This window comes from Salvelinus alpinus, chromosome 13 (genome assembly GCF_045679555.1).
Source record: "Salvelinus alpinus chromosome 13, SLU_Salpinus.1, whole genome shotgun sequence".
Taxonomy (NCBI): Eukaryota; Metazoa; Chordata; class Actinopteri; order Salmoniformes; family Salmonidae; genus Salvelinus; species Salvelinus alpinus.
Window position 1 is genome coordinate 20,176,320 of NC_092098.1, and position 6,521 is coordinate 20,182,840.

A 6,521-nucleotide genomic window follows, 5' to 3' on the forward strand; every position below is an offset into this window, starting at 1 on the left:
AAGAAAGAGAGTTCCAAACCTCTCTGTCACGGCCGTTGCTGGAAGAAGACCAAGGTGCAGCGTGGTGAGCGTACATTTTCCTTTTTATTAAAAATGTCACCAACAAAACAACAAACGAAAGAAACAACCGTGAAGCTTACAGGGCACTATAGTGCCACAAGGCACAAAGGGCTACCTAATTATGGTTCCCAATCAGAGACAACGATAGACAGCTGTCCCTGATTGAGAACCATACCCGGCCAAAACATAGAAACACAAAAACATAGAAAATAGAACATAGAATGCCCACCCCAAATCACACCCTGACCAAACCAAATAGAGATATAAAAAGGCTCTCTAAGGTCAGGGCGTGACACTCTCTGCCAATAACAGCTAATTTTCAGTTTTCCTTTACCCACTCAGACCACTCTCAGACAGTCCTATCAAAGTTCTTGCTTGAGAAATTGCCCTTTGCTAAGTAGCTATTATTGTTTATTTTGACCATTTTAATTGAAAACAATCACAGTAAGGTATTTAATTGTTACCGAGAAATTATTTTATATTGAGATAGAAAAACGACTGCATTGGACCTTTAAAACACTCAAACACCTTGTGTATTTCCATTCTCTTTACAGTCCACCAATTCTGGTTAGAGATGGACCCAGTGTTTGAGAGATCTGTGGGTGGCTCCTCCAAAGCCAGCCTTGCCGTACCTCCTCAGAACCACAGTGACCCAGTAGCACTGTTCTGAGGTCTGCAGTTACTGCTGAGCTACCGCCCTCTGTTCATCCCTCTCTACTGCCTCCTGGTGGCCGTGGCCTGCGTGGGCAGCACCCTCCTGCTAGCGTTCATCTTGACAGACAGGAAGCTCCACAACGCCACCAACTTCTTCATAGCGAACCGTTACTACACAGGCCTATCATTAGTAATCAGGTAGAGTTTTTACTACTTGTTTGTATAGTGAATAAGTAGTCAAAACACTACAGGTAAACTACACCGGCTTTTCAGTAGTGATCAGTAGAGTTTTGCAGCTCGTGGCTGCACTTCCTGTGCTCTTGACCGCAGAAGAAGATATAAAAGGTTGCTGGCACCATTGATAAGTTCACATCTGTCACACTCTCTTTATAACTCTCAACTGATGTACTGTACATCACTGATATTATGCCTCGCCTCTGAATGTGTGTTTGCCAATTATCTAGATTGTCACTGTGCATGTGTGTCATTATCTTCCACAGCATACATCATTTTTATTATCTTTCCACAAGCTGTTACAAGTGATTATGTAAAGTAACAATGAATGTTTGAGGCAGCGTTTCCCAACTCCAGTCCTCCAGTACCCCCAACAGCACACATATTTGTTGTAGCCCCAGACAAACTCACCTGATTCAACTCATTGAGGGCTTGATGATTAGTTGACAAGTTGAATCAGGTGTGCTTGTCCAGGGCTAAAAGAAAATGTGTACTGTTGTGTATTGGAGGACTGGAGTCGGGAAAAACTGGTTTAAAAGCAGGGATGGACTCCAGTCCTTGGGGCCTGTTTGGTGTCACACTTTTGCCCCAGCTAAAACACCTAACTCCAATAATCAATTAATCATGATAGTCAGTTTAGAATGCAATTAGTTTAATCCACTGTGTTTGCTAGGGATGGGGAAAAAGTGACTCCACTTCAGCCCCAGGGGACTGGAGTTGCCCATCCCTGGTTTAATTATACTGTAGTATGTATAATGGCATATAGTTTTGCCTCAGACATCTACAAGAATACTTGGAAAAGGGAGGTATACTAGTTCCCCATCACTTGTTCAAGCTGACATATATTTTCATTATGTTTGCACCATAGATGTACCAAACAGTGAACAAACAGGTTTCCTCCCCAATGATGTTGACTCTTCCTGTCTTGTAGCTGCTGTGGTTTGGATGAAAAGCAAAGACATTTGTGGAGTCCACCCACACAGGTGTCTTTGCTGGTGGAGCAGCTATAGCCAGTGTTCCTGTCTGGAGTCCAGCAACAGACCAGGGGGATGTAGCCAGTGGGATTCATAGAAAGACACTGTGTGTGATGTTGAGTGCAAACACTCATTATGATGAAACTCCCAGCTATGTCACTCATCCTCAAAGGGTCCTCTATTTTTACTCTGCACCCACACCTCACAACTAGACTACTGTATGTGTTCACTCACTGCAGTGATACAAATACACACACATCTCATTTTACCTGCAAATCTCTATCTGGTTTATATACCCTTGTCACAGTCTGTACATGCAGTGTCTTTCTGGTTTTCTGTGCCTTGTGCTGCTTTAAGGAAGGTTATGTTAAGTTTCAGTCTTTCTGGTTTGCTGTATCTAGTTCTCTTGTGGTATTGTAGAAGGTTCTGTTAGGGTTTGTGTTTGGTGCCAGCGTTAACATCCCGGGGTCACAGCCCATGTTTTGTTTATCAATCATGACAGATGTTAAAGGCCGAGTTCTGTCAAAAATGTGTTATAGACCAATAAGAGAGTTTCAAACCTCTCTGCCAATAACAGCACATTTTCTGTTTCCCCCTCCCCACTCAGACCACTCACAGACAGTCATAGCAAAATGCTTTCTTGAGAAATTGCTAAGAAACAATTTTTGTTCATTTTGACCATTTTAATTGAAAACAATCGCAGTAAGGCACTTAATTGTTATCCAGAAAATATTTGATATTTGATATAGAAAACGGCTGCATTGGAACTTTAAGTTCAACCATGTGAACTCTGTGACATTCTACATTCTCCCCTTACTCCTTTCTGCATAAAGCCTGACAGGGCTACCTAATGCAGCAGTCCCACACAGGGGAGAGAAAAGGCTCTCAAAAGAGCATTCTCAGGTCATGAACTGTGAAAAATTCTCAAATACGCCAAAGGTCATGCAGGCTGATGTAAGCTCCACTGAAGGTACAATGTAGATCTGCAGTGTTCTCTGTTTCCTCTGCTGACTATCAGTCCTTCTAGCAGGAATGTACAGTAAGTGTGAGCCACCTAACATGCCAATCACCAGAATAACTTAAGCCTTGTTCACACTGCAGGCCTTAATGCTCAAATCTGTTTTATTTTCAAATCTGTTTTGGAATATTGACTGTCCAAACAGCAAGTTGCAAGTGACCAAATCGGATTTGAGTGTGTGTTCAGACAGCAGTCATTAGCTGACATGGCTACGGTAGTTGTCATAGTAACAACGGGTGTGTTGCAGTGGTGTAGTCTGATTGGTGGTTGTGCTCCTGCTTCCAATCACTCAGAAGTGATGTAGCAAGCTAAAGTGACAACAATGTCTGCCATGGATGTTTCTCATCTGCTTTGAATGTTCAACATCATAGTGTAAGAACACTTTTAAAGCCTCAAAGGATAAAATGATCCAACTTTCAAAACAGGTCATTTTTGGCCACCAGTCAACTAGCTAGCTAGGTAGCTGTTTAGCGTTCTAGCACATTCACTCATTTGTTTGTAAACTATTAACAAGCTAGTTGGCTACCACATGTTATTGTCAAACTGTCAACAGAGTAGCTAGCAAGCAACAAGATATGCCAAATAACAGTCTAGAAACTACTAGAAGGCAAATAAATCAGATGTGATCGCTCAGACACAAGTCACATGGCCAGGAATCAGATTTGTATCTGACTTCAAACCACCTACCAAGGAAATATCTGATTCCTTGTGCTTTTTGGCTGTTCAGACTGCAGGACAAAGAACAGATTCAAGTAGGATATGCAAAAAAATTGCTAAATATGATAGATCCAATGTGTGATTTGGAAAAGATTTAGGTAGGGGTTCCCAATAACTTACAGTAGCAGTGGTTTGATTGTGTACATCTTTCCATTGTAAGGGATGATCATGTGGTATAGTAATGGACAGTGATCATGAGTGAAACATCTGATCTGAAGTCGGCCCTGGCCTTTCCGCAAACAAACTGAAAAGGCAACCTCATCTGCTGACAGCAGAAAACGCTGATAGAATAAAATCCAGGAGGGATATACTGTATTGTGTTCACACAGCATAAGGAACAGTACAACAATTCAGTGCATACGCTTTCCTTACAATTTCATAATAACGCAGATTTAATCTCATGCCAAGCGCCATAGCAAGCGTTTCTGTATTTAATCTGATAAACGAGGCATGGGTGCATCTGTATTAGTAATTAGCAGGGAAGGAAACAGCAGGGAGAGGAGGTGCAGGCAGACAGAGCTCCTTCACATCACTTCAGCCTCAGCTTAACATAGAGGAGGACCATACTTACCAGCCCTGAAGGGCCCTCAAGAGCCTGATCAATGGTAAATACACACACATGCACATTGCACAAAGGCATAATTACACAAATATTGCTGCTACAGACACACACAGTGTGTGCATACCATTCTATTCAGAGCCATTTTAGTTGATAATGTACGTGGTTAACATGCACAAGCTCTCCCTTCTGCCAACCATCATCACACAGGCATGCTAATTAAAGAGACTGGATCTATGCTACTATCGTATCAATATACTGGTATGTCTGGAACTCAACTGTCTCCCCTTTAAACTCATGGTTGAACTTCATACACCTGACATCTTTTGTGGAAGACATTTCCAAGTCATTTATTCCATAGGAGCCTAAGGATGTACCAGTCAAGCACTGTGAACAATCATGAAGAATCAGTCAACAAAATAGGTTACCTCAAATCAAATTTAATTTGTCACATACACGTGTTTAGCAGATGTTATTGTGGGTGTAGCGAAATGCTTGTTTCCAGCTCCAACAGTGCAGTAATATCTAACAAGTAATATCTAACAATACACACAATCTAAAGTAAAGGAATGGAATTAAGAATATATAAATATTTGGATGAGCAATGTCAGAGCAGCATAGACTAAGATACAGTAGAATAGGATAGAATACAGTATATACATATGAGATGAGTAATGCAAAATTTGTAAACATAATTAAAGTGATTAGTGTTCCATTATTAAAGTGGCCATTGATTTCAAGTCTATGTATATAGGGCAGCAGCCTCTAATGTGCTAGTGATGACTATCTAACAGTCTGATGGCCTTGAGATAGAAGCTGTTTTTCAGTCTCTCGGTCCCAGCTTTGATGCACCTGTACTGACCTCGCCTTCTGGATGATAGCGGGGTGAACAGGCAGTGGCTCAGTTGGTTGTTGCCCTTGATGATCTTTTTGGCCTTCCTGTGACATCGGGTGCTATAGGTGTCCTGGAGGGCAGGTAGCTTGTCCCCGGTGATGCGTTGGGCAGACCGCACCACCCTCTGGAGAGCCCTGCGGTTTCGGGCAGTGCAGTTGCCATACCGGGCGGTGATACAGCCCGACAGGATTCTCTCAATTGTGCATCTGTAAAAGTTTGTGAGGGTTTTAGGTGCCAAGCCAAATTTCTTCAGCCTCTTGAGGTTGAAGAGGCGCTGTTGCACCTTCTTCATCACACTGTCTGTGTGGGTGGACCATTTCAGTTTGTCAGTGATGTGTACGCAGAGGAACTTGAAGCTTTCCACCTTCTCCACTGCGGTCCGGTCGATGTGGATAGGGGGGTGCTCCCTCTGCTGTTTCCTGAAGTCCACGATCAGCTCCTTTGTTTTGTTGACGTTGGGTGAGAGGTTATTTTCCTGGCGCCACACTCCCAGGGCCCTCACCTCTCTGTAGGCTGTCTCGTCATTGTTGGTAATCAGGCCTACTACTGTTATGTCGTCTGCAAACTTGATGATTGAGTTGGAGGCGTGCGTGGCCACGCAGTCATGGGTGAACAGGGAGTACAGGAGGGGCCTGAGCACACATCCTTGTGGAGGTGTTGTTTCCTACCTTCAACACCTGGGGCAGCCCGTCAGGAAGTCCAGGACCCAGGTGCACAGGGTGGGGTTCAGATGAGCAGCATAGTCAATGAGCAGCATTCTTACATAGGTATTCCTCTTGTCCAGATAGGATAGGGCAGTGTGATGGCGATTGCATCGTCTGTGGATCTTTTGGGGCGGTAAGCAAATTGAAGTGGGTCTAGGATGCCAGGTAAGGTAGAGGTGATATGATCCTTGACTAGTCTCTCAAAGCACTTCATGATGACAGAAGTGAGTGCTATATAGCGATAGTAATTTAGTTCAGTTACCTTTGCTTTCTTGGGTACAGGGTCAGTGGTGGATGTCTTGAAACTGTGAGGACAACAGACTGGGATAGGGAGAGATTGAATATGTCCGTAAGCACTCCACCTCAGTATGATTCAGTGACATCATAGCTAGGTTAAATATATATATATTTTTTAAGTATGATGGTGGTGCGGCACTATAGTTATACAACCACCAGGTGGCATCAGATGATTCAGTTAGTAAAAAGTGAAACCTGATGAGACAGAGTAGTAGTTACCCAGAGCAGTCACGCTTGACAAGCTGTAGATGTCAACAGTGAATTATTGATGTGTTTCAATGGTCCCCAATTATTTAACCCACAGGTTATTTAACCCAATTATTTAACCCACATTAGGCACTCTAGCAGAGTTTCACCTCTTTACCTCAATGGGGTTCTTGCTCTCTCTGAAATAACCATACCTAAGGTT